Genomic DNA, 21,928 nt, shown 5'->3' with positions numbered 1-21,928 from the left:
AGTAGCTGAGGTCTGTCATCACAGGCCCCTATAAAGCAAGGTTAACCTCACATGATGCTGATTACCAGGGATTGCGGGATTTTATTGAGCTGTGAGTGAAAATGAAATCAAAGCCATGGTGCTTTTTAGGGGCAATTTCACTTCAGCTGACCCCCTTCCATTTCTGATGTGGGACATTTTAAAATCTATATCTTTATGTCTGTTACAAAAAAAACTTGGACTCAGCTTTACTGGATGGGCTAATGTAAATGTTTTATACTTCAGTGAAGCTTATAATTATGGAATAAAACCATGCAAGAAAAGAGCTCAGTATATCTCTGCAGTCTCCTATACAGTTCCTCTATGGTTTAGTTCCACTGCATCTCAAACATTCTGAGATTCTCAAACTTCTGCCGTAAACTATCAAAAATTGTCAAACAAATAATTAAAAACAATATGGGGATACAAGTTTTTTTTCTCCTTCCATTATCCAACATCAAATGGAGATTTCCATTCCTTCGGCTCTTCTTACATCAGGGGACTGAAGATATTGTCCTGGTTTCACAGACAATGTTTAGATTAAGCCAGGATTAGGCTTAAGCGGAAACTATGAAAACGAGAACGTGACTGAAAATCAAACAAACAAAAAAAGTCCATGAAAATAAAAACTAAACTGACAGATTGTGACAGGGTGCATCTTGAGACAAAACAATGGCACTGACATATTTTAAGATATCTCAGTGCGAGTTGCTTTCAGTTAAAACAGCTCAAACATACATTTTAGTCTGGGACAAGACTTAAGCCTTGTTTTTGAAACCGGACAATTATGTAATATATATTATGACCTGACTGTAATTTAATTTAATAACATTTCAATTAAACTTAGGAGTGGGCAATATGACCAATATTAAAAGCATCATTAAACCGTGGCAGTTAACCGCATAATCAAATTGTAATTAGGATTGTCAATACACCAATAAAATATAAATCAACAAAACCTTATATTACAGGTTTCTTAATCCTCCATATCAACACATAACAAATGAATAACTCCACCTTACAACTAGTATACCCAACTTCACATGCATACATTAGTATATAGAAATCTCGAAAATAGAATCTCAAACCCAACTTCACATGCATACATTACTATATAGAAATCTCGACGGCTTGATTGTTCATATTATCACCAATTATAGAAGTGGCCTGACATATTCACCCTTTATTCAAATATTATTAAAATAGGCATACAATAATAAAGTACTTTTCAAACTAGTTAATTCATAGTTAATATATTATAGTCTCTACATTGTTGATATGTTATTAGTAATAATTAACATTGTCTACAGAGCCTTCAAAATATTTGAAGATATGCCAGCCTCATCAACACTGTGAAGGCCTCATGGACACCTCAACAAACCTGTCTCCATACCAGCTACTCCGACCCCAACCAGATGAACTGGATAAATATTGTGAAAGTTCTGATCCAATCTGACTTCTGACCTATAATGCTGCCTAAATCATAATCATACACTGTTTGTTCATTGGCCAAAGGAGGACTGCCCCCCCCCCCCCCCCCCCCCCCCCCCCGACTGAGCCTGGGTTCTCCCAAGGTTTTTTTTCCTCCATTCTACCCTTAATGGAGTTTTGGTTCCTTGCCACTCTCGCCTTTTTCGCCTTTGTCACCATTGGCTTTTGGCTTGCTTAGTTGGGGACATTTCATTTTATATTTAACAATATTATTACAACATTATTTTCCTGTTATCTCTTTAAAGCTGCTTTGAAACAATCTGTATTGTAAAAATACAGCTATATAAATAAAGGTGACTTGACTTGACTATTTAAAAAAATCTAATTACTTATTAATATTGGCATCCCTAAAACATTGTATATAGCTTTCATGTTAAAAATAACTATATTTATTAATAGCATCTCAGAGGAGTGCTTTTAGCCACAATGACACTCATTCAGCCAGAGTATCTATATCCAAAAAGATAAAGAAAGAAAGAAAGAATGAAAAACAACAAATGGAGGCATTTTGTCCAGTCAATGGACACCCACGTGCCTTCCAGGCTCCTGAGATGAAGAAGTGCCAGACAGTGCGGTTTTTCTTTCATAGTGCCTTTTGAAGCCGTCATTCTATCAGTGCATGCACCAGAAACCAACAATCAGAGATTTCCTGTACTGTTTCGCAGTGGACTGTTACGATAACAGCGACTGCACTCAGGACAAGAGCCCTGGTAAACCTCAGACTGTTTTCAGCACCCTAGAGTTTGTCTGTTTCTGTTAGAACAAGCACTTCCACCCTTGGGGTCTTTATCTACTTCAGAGGGTAAAATGGGCCACTCTTGTGCCAGATCGGCTTGCCCAAAGAGATCTGTGATACCTGAGGAGAGTGGTAGCACTATAGCATACCAATCTGTTATATCTACCTTTCCAATCACTAATCAGCTCGGAGAGGTGCTTATTGAAAACAAAAAATGAAAACATTGAAAAAAGTGATTTGTTTTCCTACATTTTTGCTATAGGGAATGCCACAGCCATTTTCTCTAGTCATGTAGCACTGATTTACAAAAAAAAAAAAAAGTTTTATTACAAGCCCATCTTGCAGTAGTGAATTAACCCCTAATAATGGGAGTAATGTGTTCAATGGGTATGTAATAGGCCTATACTTTAATCTGGATATAGTGTCCTCAATTTGACTGTGATGTGTGCAGCTTAGTTTGTTACTGTGTTCAAACATGTTTACTGTTCAGCTGGTTCAGTAATGTTAGGGTTTAAGGTATATTGGACAAGTAAGGTCTCAATAAGGAAGCATCCATTTATGTTTTTAATAAATATGATTACACTGAACATGTTGTTATTGTTTCATACTCTTTTAAAATGTATCACAATACATTGTATCTGCCACTATTTGTGCTAAGTATAATTGGTGAAAAGAAAATAATTTTTTTGTTGCTATTTACACTTTCCTTAAGCAGCATCTAACGCTGTTTACACTTTGTGCAAATAGTCTATGCCAGGTAGTTGCCTTGACTTTTGATGTAGTTGCCTTGACTTTTGATGTAGTTGCCTTGACTTTTTTGAGTTCCATCTGGAATAAAACCTGTGGAAATAATATCACAGATGAATTATGAGAATAGTTATGTGAAAGGGCCCAATTTGAGTCACTTTCTAATCACATTTTGCCATGCTTGGCTTCTTTATTTGTATAATTACGGAGTGTGAAACCAAACTGAGCAGGTTTGTGCTTCCTTACAGGAAGATATTTGACCTCCATGGAAATAAGAAATCTCCACCATGTTGATACACCCTGGAGTTAGGTCCTGTCATAACAAATTACCGCTCCACGCCTTTGGATTGGGCATTTAGGAGAATTGTACATGTCAATCATGTCATGCGGTTGGATATTTGTATAATTAAGTCCTACTCCGGTGGCCTGGTCACGCTCTAACAATGGCCAAGACCCGACGGGGTCCAAAACACACAAACTCAAGTGGTGGAATGTGTCTCCTGTCACCAAGGGCTTCCTCTAGCACCATATGAGGTGTTGTGCTATTTAATTACTCTGAGCTTACAGTTCCCCTCTCCCAGATTAATAAGGTTACCTTTTCAGTCAAAATAAGAATATGAACCTCTGTTTTCTTTGGTCTAATTAGCCCTTAATTAATATAGTCAGCGCAGGACGAGGCCTCTCATCAGACTAGGCTGTGCTGTGAAGAGACAGGCTTTCTGGAATGAAATTTTGGGAAGCTCTGCTAAGACCCAAACACAGAATGAGAGCCTGCTAGGGAGAAAATCAGGTCATCTAAACACAATCATATAGATTTGCAGTCACGCAGTGAATAATTACAGAAAAGAGATCAGAAACCTCCACATTCACAAGTATCTTGAAGACAGTGTCAGTTAATTTTTTTCACTGTATTTTTATTAATGATTTTTCAAGCATACGTCAGTTAAACATGTAAAGGTAATAAATAACAGTTCTGTCAAAAATGAAAGATCTGTGATATACTGTTATTTCAATATATATCACCATGGAGTAATTACAATATGACAATTACCACAGCAATTACAAATTACTGTATAAAGACGTGTAGATTTGTTACCATGGTAGACATTTTTAACAGGCTGTGTGGCCACAATTATGAATACAGGGCTACTAATATCAAATTCTTGGCCTGGTTTCACAAACAAGGTTCAGATTACACAAGAAATAGGCCTTAGTTCAATTACTATTTAAGTAACTTTTATAAATATGCCTTGGAAAAACAAACATTACTGGTGAATCTTGAAGACAAAACAATGGCACTGACATATTTTAAAATATGCCATTGCAAGTTGCTTTCAGTTAAAACAGTTCAAACTGTCAGGGAAAACACACGGATCCAGTAGCAGGTAACAGAAATCTTTATTTTGCTCTCCAAATGAGCCCAGGGAAAATAACAGAAGTACAAAAGACAAGAGGAAGTCCAAAAAAAGTCCACTGGGGCAGGAGAGCACTTCTCAAAAAACAAAAACAAATAATAGTGTCACCCGACGCAGTGTCCGAGTCTCACTGAATTCCTAGTACAGAGGTGGACCGGGTACATCCAAATCCCAACAGAAGAAAACACCCGGGCAGGCAGTAGAGGAAACCAGGCCTGGAGACAGTGGAAGCAGGACAAAAATCAAAATGCAAAAACAAAACAAAACAAAATCACACTTGGAGTCTGAAGCAAGGAGAAGCAAGGAGAAGCAAGGCTGAGAAGGTCACAGGAACAGCATAACACACAACAACGGTCTGACAAAGGACTGAACACAAGAGGATCTAAAATAGGGGAGTAAATTAGGGATTGATTGACAATAGGTGTGCAGAGAACAATGATAGTAAAGGATAACGAGTGGGAGGGGAGACGCCACAATGACAACGAGCACATGGCGAGCTGTCAAAACAAAACACATGTGCTCAAGACAACAAGGCACCCAGAGAGGAGACGTCACTGGACTCTGGTCAGGGGCCGGAGCCGTCACTGGACTCTAGTCAGGGGCCGGAGCCGTCACTGGACTCTGGTCAGGGGCCGGAGCCGTCACTGGACTCTGGTCAGGGGCCGGAGCCGTCACTGGACTCTGGTCAGGGGCCGGAGCCGTCACTGGACTCTGGTCAGGGGCCGGATCCGTCACTGGACTCTGGTCAGGGGCCGGAGCCGTCACTGGACTCTGGTCAGGGGCCGGAGCCGTCACTGGACTCTGGTCAGGGGCCGGAGCCGTCACTGGACTCTGGTCAGGGGCCGGAGCCGTCACTGGACTCTGGTCAGGGGCCGGAGCCGTCACTGGACTCTGGTCAGGGGCCGGAGCCGTCACTGGACTCTGGTCAGGGGCCGGAGCCGTCACTGGACTCTGGTCAGGGGCCGGAGTCGTCACTGGACTCTGGTCAGGGACTTGAGTCGCCACTGGACTCTGGTCAGGGACTTGAGTCGTCACTGGACTCTGGTCAGGGACTTGAGTCGTCACTGCACTCTGGTCAGGGACTTGAGTCGTCACTGGACTCTGGTCAGGGGCTGGAGTCGTCACAGGACTCTGGTCAGGGGCTGGAGTCGTCACTGGACTCTGGTCAGGGGCCGGAGTCGTCACTGCACTCTGGTCATGGGCCGGAGCCAACACTGGACTCTGGTCTGGGGCCGGAGCCGTCACTGGACTCTGGTCAGGGGCCGGAGCCGTCACTGGACTCTGGTCAGGGGCCGGCGCCGTCACTGGATTCTGGTCAGGGACCGGAGTCATTCACTGGACTCTGGTCAGGGGCCGAAGCCGTCACTGGACTCTGGTCAGGGGCTGAAGCCGTCACTGGATTCTGGTCAGGGACTGGAGTCATTCACTGGACTCTGGTCAGGGGCTGGAGCCGTCACTGGACTCTGGTCAGGGGCTGGAGCCGTCACTGGACTCTGGTCAGGGGCTGGAGTCGTCACTGGACTCTGGTCAGGGACTTGAGTCGCCACTGGACTCTGGTCAGGGACTTGGGTCGTCACTGGACTCTGGTCAGGGACTTGAGTCGTCACTGCACTCTGGTCAGGGGCTGGAGTCGTCACAGGACTCTGGTCAGGGGCTGGAGTCGTCACTGGACTCTGGTCAGGGGCTGGAGTCGTCACTGGACTCTGGTCAGGGGCTGGAGTCGTCACTGGACTCTGGTCAGGGGCTGGAGTCGTCACTGGACTCTGGTCAGGGGCTGGAGCCAACACTGGACTCTGGTCAGGGGCTGGAGTCAACACTGGACTCTGGTCAGGGGCTGGAGCCAACACTGGACTCTGGTCAGGGGCTGGAGCCAACACTGGACTCTGGTCAGGGCCTGGAGTCATCACTGGACTCTGGTCAGGGGCTGGAGTCATCACTGGACTCTGGTCAGGGGCTGGTGTCAACACTGGACTTTGGTCAGGGGCTGGAGTCAACACTGGACTCTGGTCAGGGGCTAGGGTCATCACTGGACTCTGGTCAGGGGCTGGAGCCAACACTGGACTCTGGTCAGGGGCTGGAGTCAACACTGGACTCTAACTGGAACAGTTTGGTGAAGTTCTTTCACTGGTACAGACTGATGGCTGAATCCTGGATCAGGTTCAGGGCCTGGCGTGGACTCTGAAGCAGCTGAGATGGTCCCGATGTTAAGTGATGTGGTTTGGTTGCAGGCTTGGGGTGAGTTGGAGTGCCCAAATGCTTTCGGGTTGAGTTGGGTTCTCAGCATCCAGTCCCATCTGAAAGCAGGCATTGAGAGTAGCGTTGCTCCAACTCATCAGATGGGAAGACTCTAAAAACTCCTCCACATACCGCTCCAGAGGACGTTCATCCTGACGGAGAGAGAGGAGATGAACTTGAGCCATTTTGTTTGTCTTTAGGGTCCTGTATTCTGTCACGTTAAGTGGCTGTAATAAGAACACAAATCTTTTAATTCTTAATTCAAACAAGGAATTAGAGAATAACTAGGAGATAAACAACCACACAACCAGGAGATAAACAACCACATAACCATCAACGCAAAACAATACAGGACAAGGAGCAGACTGAAACTTCCTTTCATACTATCTTTCCTTGCATGATGAGCAGCCTACTGCACGACACCTGTGTGAAAGCTGACGTAAGGATTGACCTTAGGATAGCCAATACCGATCAGTTGAAAAAATGCTTAATCAGCTCCGATCCAGATCCTTGAGATCAGCTCTGGACATCCCTACTTTCTCCTTCTGTGAAAAAAAAGAATTATTGAAGAATGTTCACACTGCTCTTACAATGCAAACAGTGACCAAGGACTGTTGAGCTTCAAAAAGGACATACATCACCATAAAAAAATATGAAGCCAAAATATGAAGTCTTCTGAAGCCATACACGATAACTTTGTTTGAGAAACATTATTCATTATTCACTGCAAGGATGTAGAAAAGTGAGGGGCACAGCATATTCAGTAGTTGTTTTACGGTATATATTCCCTTTCTCTTAATTGTAGGGCTAGACCAAGTACAGTTGTAGCTGGACAAATTTGTAACACTGTATATATCTCCCTTCTCATGCAGGTTTTCATAATCTCTGAACACATTGACTGTAGCATCTTCTCTCTGCATAGAACATTTGAAGCATTGTCCACATTCTTGCAAAGATATTTGAGGAAGGTTTTTTTTTGGGTTGGGGGTGTTGGAGTAGCCCCCTTTTCATACTATTTTTGTGAATAGATTGATGTTCCTATCTGATCAAGAAAACAAACTGCCTGTTGTAGTTACTGATTTGTATTCTTCAAATTAACATCTTTCGGGGGAAGAATCCAGCAACATCCATGCAATGTGGTCAGCAGAGTGACTGCTTTATAATTTTATATATATATATATATATATATATATATATATATGTGTGTATATATATATATATATATATATGACACCACTGTGAAATGATTATAGCAAAAAGTCCCTTAATACATATTCACATTAAAAAGATTTCAAAGCAATCAGAGCATAAAATGTGTCAGTATATTTCACTTAAATGATGGACTAATATTTAATTTTGCACATAAAAACTGAGACTGTCATTGACAGACAAACTGTCTTAAGTTAACGTGCAATTAGTAATTTAACCTAATTTTAATTTTTATTTAATTTTAAACTTCCACAAAGTTAAGAAGTGTGGGTGATTTGCATTCTCATTCAAGAGATTTGATTGGACATATTTCTGTGGAGTGCAGAATGAGTCATCAGTATTTAGTTCAGTTTTCCCTGTAGTCTGCATTAGAGGCTGACATTTTTTCGGGAATCCCACGGGTCACGGGATTCCCGTGGGATTCCTGCAGGATGGGAGTCATCTTTGCTATCAATCACGGGATTTGGACGGTACAGGATAAATGGTTAACGGGAGCAGACGGGAGCGGGAATCAACCAAAAGCAAAGACGACAAAAAAAGAAAAAAGTAAATGCATCATTTTGTAGTTTCCTTTTAATACGCCTACAATGTAACGCAATTAAAAAATAACTACACGACCCAGCCGTCCCAGAAGGCATCAGTGCTTTTTGTCACGGCTTACCGCCGAAATTCAAAGAGCAGTGATGGAGGGAGCTAACAGCCGCGGAGAAGTCGATGTGGCAAAAAATGATTTACAGCGCAAAGTCAGAAGTAATGACATGTCTATTAAGTTCACAGAACTGGTCGGAAAGTCTGAAATATTAATTAAGTTTATGAGAGTAGAATGTGACGGTGATAGCACAATGTACGCTGCTTGTAAGACATGCTTAGTCTTAGTCAAGTACGCAAGTGATTCAGGGACGAGCGGTCTGAAGAAGCACACTTGCAAGGCAAATTCGGGAAAGAATCAGGCAAGCATCGCTTCGTTCATCAAGCGAAAATTGCCGTATATGGGAGCGGTACAGGAGCGGGAGTCAGTTTAAACAGGAGCGGGATGGGATTGGGAGTCAATTTACCAGGAGCGGGATGGGATGGGATTATTTTTTAAACTTTGGTCTGGGAGTGGGACGGGACAAGATTTCTTTCTATGGGAGTGGGACGGGACAGGAGTGAAAATCCACTCCCGTGTCATCCTCTAGTCTGCATTGAAAATGTCTTACCAGCAAAAAAAATAAAAAATTCTTAAAAAAATATTAGATGTAGTTAAGTGAGAACACGATTGGCAGGTTGCATGTCAAGTACTGTACCTATCAGCTTCACGACCGAACTAAATATTCATTATTCTCATCAGATTTCTTAATACTATAACATATACTAATATTTCTGAAAAAAAGTGCTTAATTTTCACACACACAAAAAAAGGCTTAATTTTATTCCACTATTGATTTTGTTTTGATATTGATTTATTGGTTTTCAACCTGTATTGCAAAATGACTGTCCTCTAAAGAGAAGCTAAGGAAAAGACAAGTAAAAAAAAAAAAGTTATGATAACATCGGATCATGTTTTAGTTTTGACCTCATAGCTCACTTTCAGTAAATACAATTGTAGCAAATAGAATGCCTAGAGGATATTTCCACAACACATGACTTAAATGCCAAAGGCGTAAATATTTCACTTTTGACCTGGCAGGAGAGAGGTAGTGTTCTGTTGCCACCTCGTAGTCTAATTTCCAGACCCACAAACCCAAAGTGATCTGTGGTTCTGTGTGTAAACCACATGAAATGACACTTTGTCCTCTGCTGTGTGGCCACACGGAGAGGAAGAAACGCTGTTACTCTAGAGGTGTCTGCACCACGCCAGCTACTGCTGGTGCCAGTGATGTCAGTGTTTTCCAGTCATGCTGGTGAGCTGTGTAATGTGCTTTCACACAGGGTTTCTCAGAGTTGGGTTGAACTCACACATCTCACACATCTCCAGCCTGACATTAACACACAATTAAAAATAATGGTTTGCACAATGCTGTGAGCTGATTAAAAGAATCAATAAATGCAAACAATAACAAGCACCAGTCTTTCCCAAAGCTTGTATTTAAAGCTCTCAGTTCTGCAGTCAACATTTCAAATGCATTAAGCTGTCAGTGCTGATGGTGGCCCTGGAAATGTGCAGGTGTAAATCCGTTTTAAAGGCAGCAAGTCTGAGGTTATGTTTGCCATTTACTTGTTTATCAGCTCCAATGAACCACCACCTCTGCAGGTCACCACTTCTAGCCTGAAGGCCTTTTAACACCTAGTTTTCCCCATTATAACGGTCTATGCCAGTGGTCTAATTATTGCAAGAAATTCAAGTAGCCACTATAATGGCCTGTAGTTTGTTTATTTGAAATAATGAATGTTTTTTATTCTGTGCCTCAGGCTCAACAGGAATTTTGTTCTCAAGAAATGACGCAAATTGCAACATTTACCCGCATGTTTGTCCTATTGAAATGACGCAATTAAACTACTCTCTTCAATTACTAGAAACAGAATTAGATTGGGAATTCAGTAAATTCAGAGTTATGCAGTTTTGTTTAATGTTAAAATCCATTATTTCATTGAAGGTTTACTATACTACTACCGAGCTTCAAAGTTACGACATACATTTACATGATCTGTTCCACATTGTGAATTCACTTAATAAAGTTAGTGTTATTTTATGTATATCTGTATTATGTAATAACCAGAAATAAGGTACTCTGGGCTGCGAGTCACGTCTGACAGTCTCTAGCCTTATTGGTTTAATAATGGACATTTTCATGTACTGGTGGAAGGGGCAGTGGTTTTAAAGTACAGTGAAACAACGACAGGATATCATGAAGAGGCCACTACTACCCATCAAGCCACATCTGTGAATGGGCATGTGCTTTTTCTAAATGTGTGCAAAAGAAACAGTTATTCCCCCAGGCCGACTGTATTCATTCTGAACAGTGAATTAAAATATGACCGCAAGCGATTTAATCTGTTTTACACAATAACCTTTATCAGTGAAATGTGTCCGGTTTTGGGATGCACAATACGAGACTGGAGCAGTCTTTTGATATACTTGACAGCTGGAAACAGCCAGTCATCTCAAACATGGAAATGTCATCTGTGCTAAATTTCCAGTCAGGAGAACTTAGCTCTTTGCCAACCTAAATGGTGAGTCTGCATGCACTAAACATGTAGCTGGTTTTGCTCCAAACAGGTTCTGGGCCTGAATCCAGCACAGGGTTGAGGAATAAGGAAATGGTTTGCGAGAACGCCATCTCCATATACCCAAGCCTTGTTGTCTGATTGGCTGCGGTGAGACGTGTGGCCAAGCTAAACAGTCATGCTTTTGCGTCCTTTATGCAGTTCAATCATGACAGATATGAAGTCTTGCACTATTGTAACTGTTCTGCCAGTCATATTGATATGTTTTTAAAAGCGTGCATGCAGCAGCTTTTATAATGCCTGATGTATTATTCATTATACCTTTCATTTAAAAAAATTTTTTTAATTCACTGATATTTGCTAACTAACTGCAATAGAACTATTTTGAAAATGACAAAATGACTCATACTGTGATAAAAGAAGAATAAAAGTTTAGGGGGCAATTATGTGTTTAACCACAAGCTCCATTAAAAAACTCTACACAACTAATCTACTGCTGTAATCGATTAATAAATTGAATCTGAACCAATTTATTGGAGTAGAGGCGGGTCTTGTCGTAACTTATGTGTTGACAGGATTACTGTGTGCGTGAGCCACTGAAAGATTGGGTGTGTTCTGTTGAGAATACATGTGACCCCTGTAAATGCTGTGCTGGCTACTAGTTGGCTTTTCCTGTCAGAATACGTTAGGCAAAATGAATCTCCAGGGTGCGGGAAGAAAACCCCCTGTTCAGCCTCAGGGTCAAGCAATGCATTCATTAGCTGCTATTGCTCTGGACTGGTGTCCAATATACAAAGCACTAATGGATAAAAGAGGTCCCTTGGAGCAAATTAACTGAAAAACATACGCTGTTTAAAATAATAGATACACTGAAACAAGACCTAATTGTTCAGTTTCCCTTAAAGGAATCATTTTCCAGTTGTGACTTCCTCGAGTTGAAGCATGACTAACCATCTTTATTAATTATTTTTGCATTCTGGCTTAAGAGATTCTCTGTTATTTTGAACTTTCTAAAAAGCACGTCTGACAACAGAATTTATGCAGGAGGTGTCAGTAAAAGAAAATATTGTCCTGTGAACCTAGTGTAGACATGGGATCAGGGATTTCCTGGGTTGTTGAAGTGTCAAACTTACCTTTCAAAGATAGAGCCAGACTCCGTATTCCTTACAGTTTCTTAAGCAACTCTTTAGTGTATGGTTCACTTCTTGTTGAAGATCAAACCTGCAACCTTTGAAACTATTTTTTTTACAGATTTTCTGTAATTTTAATATTTTTTATATAATATAATATTTTTTATATTATATATATATATATATATATATATATATATATATATATATAGAGGTCCGACTCGCATCTGAGAATTAATTGACTCTCTGTGGAAAGGCTTCTTGTCGTAGTAGACTGAACAAGCTGATGATGCCCAAAGCACAATAGAGACTCTCTCACCATCATGAGCTGTATATTCTATATCTTCCCTGTCAGACCACACTGGGCTACTCTCGGTGGTAACGGTCTGGCACATACTGTGTGAGCACTTAACCACACTGAGTGCCACTGTTCCTTTACAGCCCAATAGGTTGAAGGTGTGCATCTAGACCAGGGAATTAATTTCATTGGATATTTCCTTAGATCTCTGTTTTAATGCATATCCAATATATTATTTGTCATCTCATGGCTGGAAAGAATGAACTTGGTGTCTTCATACTAGGCCGTTTCAGAAGTAATTTAATTATTTCAATGGGGTTCTCATAGAGTGGGCACTGTAAATACAGATCATGCTTTATCCCTTACACCATTTAATTTGAGGTGACTGGAAAAGGTGAGTATGAGTCTCTCTGACAGGATTAGGTATTGGAAGGTGTGTGGTACAGTCAGAGATGAATGCCACAATGGTATCTCCCCACCTAAGATTTACAACCAAGTGCATGGAACAGACCGCTCCAGACAGACTTCTAAAACACTTTTAATCAGATGTACAAGTCTTAATGTCAACATCTGACAGACTCTTACTAACCCAGTGACCAATAAACAAACAATTTTTTTACTATCGGAAAGGTCTGGGAGAACGAATCAAAATATTTTCCGTGGTGGCTGACTAGCTTAGAGTTTGGCTGGAACATTCAACCACCATGTAGATTTAAAATGTTGCCCACCTGTAATGTGTCAACATTTTATAATTTTTTCTGTATTCACAGAAGACGTTCAGTATATGGAGAAAATGGTGTTCCGAAGATGTCAGAAGGGTTGATGTCTGTGTGGTACCAGTGGAATCATCCATGTAATGTGATATGGAACACACTAATTGTATTGTATGGGTATTGGTTGTAAAGTAAATATATCAATAAATAAACAAATAACCAATTCCCATAAAATTAGAAGATGAAGTATACTGTAGATATCAAGAGTGGGCCTAAGACAGAGCCTTTTGGCACACCATACCTGTCAGCATCTTGTAACTGGTTGGTTATGTTTATACTTGTGTGCTTACCTGTATTAAGTTTTGTGTGTTTGTTCATCTGCAGTTGTGTTTATTTTATCCAGCTTATTTTAATCATTAATTCATCCTCACCCCTTCCTGCAACTTAACCTAACACCTGGGTTTGATTTACTTGTGATAACATCAGGGAAGGCTCCAAATGATCAATTGCCAAGATGTAAAACTATCCTTACTGACAAATGAAGATAACTACACATGCAACACTTATATGTAATGCTGGTTACTACATGAAGGGATGATAAATTACGTGTGAGTAATTCTTTCTAAAGTTGTCTCAAGCATTGCAAGCAGGTAGCGACCAGTGATCTGTTTAATGGTAACAATCAAGGAAATAAAATAAAACACAGTACAAGTATTAAAATTTGAGGGAGAATCAAGGCGAAACTTAGCAACACTCAAACTCAAGAACTTGAAGCCCAACCCAGACGAGCCAACAGCAACAGGACTAAATGTCAGTGCAATGTAAGCTTTGATAAGAGAATCTGTGTCATAGTTTCCAAGAATAACAAGCAGACTCCTGGCATACGTTATTTTTAAACATGGAAGTAGCAATGGCTGTTCTTTACTCTGTAAAAATACAACTGGTAATATCAATTTTGCACGTGTCACTCTGCCCCTCCTTTTCAAGGGGTCTTTGGAAATTAGAGTTTACCTTTCATTATGTTTGTACAGGATTGTATTGCATATGCAATAAAACACCTTTTAACGTACTCCAATAAAATATGAAATTCTTGAAAGTCTGCTGGCTGTGCTTAGTCTCTTTCTGAGAGATGGACTGCGCATTGCGTGCCAGGCACTGGAACATGCTTTCATGGATCTCAAACCTACTTTTCTGTTAAGTTTGCATTGAGACATTAGCTCAGTTTCTGTTTGGTAACCTCATTAACTCTTATAGTTCAAGGTACTACCTACAGTACAAAGAGAACAGGGTGATAACTAGTATAGACTGACACATATTTGTGATTATAAAAAAAAATTCCTCTGCGGCATAGCATATTTTGCTTTAATCAAAATCAACTGACAGAGAGACACGCTGCCATGCTGGATGAGCAGTCATTATTCACACAACCCAGCAAACAAATTTATGTTCTGGGAACGTTAGTTTTTGGTTCCCAGAACGTTCCTAGAACTTTCCCTTATCGTTAGGGGAACGTTCCCGTAACGTTTTCCTTACGTTATAAAAATGGAACCTAAAAATAACCTACATGGAACGTTCCTATAACGTTCTTGTTTGGTTCCCAAAAAAATAACCTCATGGGACCATTCGGGAACGTTAGGGGAACATTCTGTGTTTGCTGGGAAACAACTACTCAAATGGTAATTTCACGCACGTTACAGTATCTTAATTTTACTAAATGTAATAGACACCCACAGTACTATGATAAAAGTTTACAGTTTTTACATATTTTGCCTCACACTCAGTCTGGGGGAATATTCAGGGTATCGTAAACACACATACTGCGCAAGCTCAAGTCTGGAAATTCTGCTGTTAAATCATTGTTTGTGATTTTGTTCCATTAATTATTCAATCACTTAATGTTACGGGGTTTTTTTCTAAGATGGTTTTCATTTTATGTAATGCAGTTGTTTGTGCTTCACATGGCCACTATAAAACACACAATATTTCCCTATATCCTTAAATATTAGAATATTATTCCAGACAGCTTCTAAACAGCTGTTAATTAATTCCATGTTCCAGTGTGGATTAATCATACATGTCATATAAATCATGTTCAGCTTCTGGAAACCAGATGAAATAATTCAGTCAAGCTTGTTAATGTCACATTGTGAGACTTAGATTAGCCATAAACTGTAATCTTATGTTCATGGGGTTTTGGAGGGGTTAGAATATATTCTATCCCATCCCTACATTAACTAATACATTTACAGTTGGCATTAGCGCCATCACAACCCCTGCTTATTTGGCAGTCTTGTAGCTGATGAATCAAGCTGGTGTGGGTGCCAGTAGCAGAGTCTGAACAAAGATGCTCTTTCTAAAGTCATGGAGAAGTGCTGAAAGGGCAACAGAAGGTGGTATTATGATGTACACTGCCAGTCTCATGCTGGGTGTGAAAACAAATATAGTCTATCATCTAGCCCCTACAGCGAGGACCCTACGGGCTCCAATAGATCAGTGTCGAGGTAACACTGGCTACATTTGGAACAACTCACTAGCATACTGATTTTAACTACTGGCTCTGTCCAAAACTGAACGCTGCTACCTTGTTCCCCAGACAGTGTTTTTGTACAGTAGTACCTCCTAAGGAAATCACTTGCTGACAGGCTACCCAGCTTCCAAGGCAGCATACCATCTGAATATAATTAAGTGAGGTAACTAAGCAAATATTTAAAGACTACAATGATTATTTTACATCACTAGTCTGATGGATATTTGGCCAAAAAGAAGACTTAAGTAATAATAATAATAATAATAATAATAATAATAATTCATTACATTTATGTAGCGCTTTTCTCGACACTCAAAGCGCTTTACATTGAAGGGGGAATCTCTCTCAACCACCACCAATGGGCAGCATCACCTGGATGATGCGACGGCAGCAATATTGCGCCAGAACGCCCACCACACACCAGCTTACTGGTGGAGAGACAGTGATGAAGCCAATTAGTATATATATGGGGATGATTAGGAGGCCATGATGGGCAGAGGCCAATGGGCAAATTTGGCCAGGATGCCGGGGTTAAACCCCTACTCTTTTTCGAAGGATATCCTGGGATTTTTAATGACCACAGAGAGTCAGCACCTCGCTTTAACGTCTCATCCGAAGGACGGTGCTCTTTGAAAGTATAATGTCCCAGTCACTACACTGGGGTGTCAGGACCCACACAGACCACAGGGTGAGCGCCCCCTGCTGGCCTCACTAAAACCTCTTCCAGCAGCAACCTAGCTTTCCCAGGAGGTCTCCCATCCAGGTACTAACCAGGCTCAGCCCTGCTTAGCTTCAGTGGGCAACCAGTCTTGGGCTACGGGGTGATATGGCTGCATATTGTTCTTTCAAGAGACAGCTCTTTCTCTTGGTAGGGTGGGCTATGAGATGTCCTGGATGGGAAATGGATGGTAGTTGATGGGTTGTTACTATGCTATAATCACCATTAAAGGATATTTTACCACCATGTTTGCCATTGTTTCAATGATCAAACACATCCGTCTAGCACGTTTACATAGAAAAACAATGAAAAAGCAGTGCAGTGGAATGGGAAAATGCATTCGCATTGGAACAGCCCTTGCCAGTTGCCTGATGTCCTGTTCAGCCCGATCTCATGAAAATACAAATCTATAGCACAAAGTATATTTATCATGCAATTTATACGCAAAAAATAGTTTTTACGTGCATATGATACACAGTTTTTGTGGGTGTATGAAACGCACTTTATGACGTGTAATACGCATGTATCCCACACCCCTAATCCTACACAAGGGGTTTACAGTGCGTATCATATGCACGCAAGAAATACAATTCATACTCTAGATACGCATGAGATCATGTTGTCCTGTTATCCCCCAATTGGTATAACCATGCGAGGCACAGATAATGTACAGAAGCCAAACTTATGGCAGGGGAAACAGAAGCTTGTGTCCCGCAAAACACTAAGCCATTGTCATGAATGCTACCATCCAGCGTTAAATGACCATGATATGGACTCAAATGCATGTTTCAAATTCAGATCCAGTATTTCGCTAGCACCTGCAGTGTGATTTTGAGGGGCTGAGGTGGAAGAAGAGAGAGATTTTTCCTGACCAGGAGCTGGAGAAGAGGAAGGCTGTGTTCCAATAACAGCAGCTATATCCTAGTCACTCCTACAGACAACCACAAGGCTTCTTAATGGGCATCAAAAACCTATGCATAGCTTACAGATATTTTTTTATCTACATCAGACTACGAGTACATCTGTAGCACATCTGTAAAGAAAAAACTGGATGTAACCAGGATGGATAAAGAATTGGACTTCAAGAACATGAGAAGAACATTTTTAGACTGAGACCCCTCACTGGAGCTCAACTACACACTAAATCCAGTTTCATTTACAACAGTAAAGAGAAGACCTATAGGAGACACTTCTGACACTAGCTAGAATGGGCAAATGGACAAAATATTATGGATGGATGAATCTAGTGATGATGTGTTAACAACAACAACATGTGGCAACAGTTTTATTGTAAGATTACTGAAAGATGCCTTTGGATGTGCTAAAGAAAGCATGTAATGAAACTTCAGCAGAATAGCTAAATAAATTAAAGCATTCCTGCACAGTGGATGGTGTTTGAAGAACAGCTGTCATTTCTGATCAATTCAGTGCATCCTTTGGGAAGGAAATATTTCTTTTAAAACAGTGTAATTGTCCAGTGATTCTAAACTTTTGAAAGGTAGCATGATTATTTTAAGGTCCTATCGTTTTCTTTAATAACATCTTATAATTTACTTTTTAGTTTATTTTAGCTTAGATTGGCACACATTTTAAGAGGCGCAAATGTCAGCAACTGTTGAGAAAAAAAAAACTAATTTAAGGATTTTTTGAACCCAAGACTCGTAGAAAATCCTATAGCAGCTTTTCATATCATACCCATAATATAGCACATGGTCATACACTGGCAGAGTGAACTCAGATTTTGAAGCCATTGTTGCTTTCCAACTCCGAACTAAGTGATGAGCTATAAGAGCAGACAAGCCAAAGCTTCATAGCTCATTGCTTTTCAGAACTAGCATTTTCTTTTTATGAATACTCTATTTATTGAGACACAACAACTTATGCCAGGATAATACAACAATATCATACATTAAAAAGTTTACATAAAAAAAATAATAATAATAATAATAATAAAAAGGAAAACTAAATCAAAATAAATCATGATATGAGAGGGGGTAATTTAGGAAAAATAGTAAATTATTAAAATTTATTTATTTATTTATATTTTTGAAACAGGAAAAGATTAAGTACAATCGGGCCTGGCTCAGTATAAACTGATTTTCAGCAGGTTCCTGCTCTGCAGAACATAAAACCACATACACAACAAAGCTTCACACACTCGACAGCTAGAGACAACAACAGACACACAAACCAAGATATTGGGCACCAGGAGGGGCTATAAAGCCGTCTCAGTGGTCACAGATATACCTGTCCACTAAATGGCGAGCAAAAGTTATTTTAAACAGTCTTCTTGATGTGATAGTTCTGATGGGCTGTGGGATCTCATTCCAGGTTTTTGTGAGCACATAAAAAAAAAGATATCTGTCCATAAAAGTTTCTAAAAACCGGTAAAGGCAAAAGTCCATTTATAAATGATCTCGTAGTGCGCTCAAACCTTGAGCTAAGTTTCGGAACCAATTCGATTAGAGCAGTTACAGTGTGTCCATGAGATTTGATGAAACAGGTTTATCCCATGGCTTATTTTATAGTTCTGAAATGTCAAGGCATTACACAAAGATAGTGCAGCACAGTGGTGAGTCCGGCCTGGGAACCTGACATGGATCTTATGAGCTCTATTATAAAGTCTTATTACTGGTTCAATAATCTCATTTGTTGTCAGTGACCAAACAGGTAAACAATACGACAAAGTGGACAGAATGATGGCATGAAGATAGGTTTTTGAAACAGAAAACAATAAATATGGTCTAATTTTGCTATAAACATATAACTTTTCATTTAACTTTCTGGTTAGGGTTTGAACATGTTTTTGATAAGTAGGATGGGAGTCAAGGTAGACTCCCAAATACTTATATGCTGATACAATTGAAAGCGTTTGATTAGAAAAAGTGATAGGATTAGATGTGGATAGTTGTCTTCTAGATGAATAAAAATACATGCATTGTGTTTTCTTGACATTAAGTGTTAAATGATTATCTTGCAACCAGTTCTGTAAATGCTGCAGATCCGTGTTAAGTTTGTGATTGATTGTGTCAATATTAGAACCAGAAAGAAAAATAACTGTGTCATCAGCATACAGCAAAGAACTAGTAAAATGACTAATGATTTAGTAGAAATAACATGCGAGTGAAAATAGGTTGAGAATCCAGTCATCTTATCTCTTTCTACCTCATTCATTATATTACTAAAATCAGAATTTGAAATAAAGGATATAAAGGGTTTCCAAGTAGTCTTACCTTTTTTACCTTTCAAAATATATGTAATCTTTTCCATCAACAAACAAAAGGACATATTATTGATCCACTGTACAATAGATGGCTTTTCCACTTTTCTTCCAATACAAAGCTATTAAACGCTTTGCTTGAAGTATACACACGTCAATGAATCTACGAGTACCGCTACAATCTACCAATGTTCTCAGGAAAAATCCCCAAAATAAATATTTCTGGTCTCATTGGGAGATTGACAGGTACCATCTGAGAAATGAGTAAAATTACCTCTTTCCAAAACTCCTGTACCTTAGGACAATTCCACATCAGTGCGACAGTGTGCCTTTCTTTATCAGTGGAGCATTTAATGCATGTCTCTGGACAATTCTGATTCATTTTATTTTTGTACTGTATTAATTTGAGATTACTGTTAATAGTTTGCGATTGAGCATTCATACATATATTTTCCAATATATCTAAGGAAATGTTCATTTTTAAATCTTCTCTCCAGAGAAACAATTTAGATTCTGAAGATTCTTTAGAGTAAAACATTGATATTAAGCCTAAGATTGGGAAGAATTTGATAGTAAAATCTCAAAAGAAGTCATGGTAGGTATTGTAAGCTTTGTACCTTGGTAGGAAGAAACTTATCTCCTAAACTGAAGGAATTTAAAGAAATATTCTTTTGGGAATATCAAATCATGTGCTACAATCTCCGCAAAAGACATTAAGTCATTCCTTTATAAAAATCCTACTTTTTTTTTAGCTTAAATCCTGGGTCTGATGTAGCTGGTTTGAAACTCTCATTAGCTCATATTGGGGTAAAACATGATAAAGTATTTGACTGGCCTACATGATTATGCACATCGCACCAGCCTTTAATTGTATTAATGAGAATAGGGTTATGAGATATTATATCTTTGCCTTTTCTGAGAGTTTTGATATTTGTCGAATGAAGATTAACCCTCTACCGCATGGTGTTGCCATATGGCAACACACTCTTTGTGTTCATTTCATTGCTACTGTCTCTTTAAGAAAACATTCTCGTTTTTGGTTGGAATGAGAAGACCTTAGTTTAGCCAATGATGTGCTTTGGTTAAGTCAAATGACATGCAGTTTTTTTTCTGTGGCTGATTTTTGACAGACTGCTGTCTCTTGTCAGTAGTTGCTGAAAGCAAGCTAAAAGGTCAGTAACAAACAAGGACCAGCCAATATCATATGCACAAAAAAAGAAAGAAATCGGAGACAATCACGTCATGTAAGTTATGAAGACATTTTCACCACTCAAAAAAGTTTTTATGAAATTAGTTTTTGGTAAATCGATCAAATGTCTGTGTTGCCAAGCGGCAACACTGTGCAATAGTGGAATGACATTATTGTTGTTTTCTAAATTGTATTCTCTTCCGGTTCTGTTGTCAATCCGCGTTCACGAGGCCAGTGACGCTGCTGGCGTAAGATGCTGCTGACGTGTTATCTGGTTTGTCTGTGTATTCAGGTTCAAATAAATATGTCTGGTTAAAAAAAATGCAAGTCTTCCCCTGTGTCGAAATCCTTAGACATGTTTGCAAAGATTGTTTTGTTTACAGCGTGCGTCTCCCTCAGACTGTAAACGAAGCTCGGGCGCACCAGATAACACGTCAGCAGCGTCTTAAGTCAGCGGACTCATGAAAGCGGATTGACAACAGAACCGGAAGAGAATACAATGCTGAATAAAGTCATCGTTTTTGTTATTTTTGGAACAAAATGTATTTTCGATGCTTCAAAAAATTCTAACTAACCCCCTGAGGTCACATGGACTACTTTGATGATGTCTTTATTGCCTTTCTGGACAAGGACATTATACTAACGACAGCTATTGCGCATGCGCGTGCGGTATGTGTTTGTGTTTGGAGCTCCGTCGAATTGATTCATTAATCCTTGATTTTCTTCTTTTCAACTCATTTATAAACAAGCACTTTCTATTTTTGTATCATGGGAACTTATCCTCGCTACTATTCCTTATAAAAAACAATCGGATTACTTTGATATCGCTGCTTAGATCCAACTTTGCGAATCTCGGCTACTAGCCTTTAGTCCGCTAGCATTTCACGCGTGGCCTCGCGCCTACCGACCGTCTTATTTTACACCCGTTTCACTGAAAGGATACAGGTTATATCCAGCATTTCAGTCCTAAATTAGTAGTGATATTGGTAGTATCACTACTAATTTACTGTTCATCTGTTATAATGGCAAACATATCGGATGTGTATCTAACGTTACCTCTGCGTGCAGGTGAGGACACATTCGAGCTGATTTCGGTACGATTGGAGCTGGAATCGGTGGAGAAACAGATCCGTGA

Source organism: Siphateles boraxobius, unplaced genomic scaffold (assembly GCF_051911475.1).
Source record: "Siphateles boraxobius isolate OS27281-9 unplaced genomic scaffold, OSU_SipBor_1 87, whole genome shotgun sequence".
Classification (NCBI taxonomy): Eukaryota; Metazoa; Chordata; class Actinopteri; order Cypriniformes; family Leuciscidae; genus Siphateles; species Siphateles boraxobius.
Note: the sequence above shows the minus strand (reverse complement) of the source record.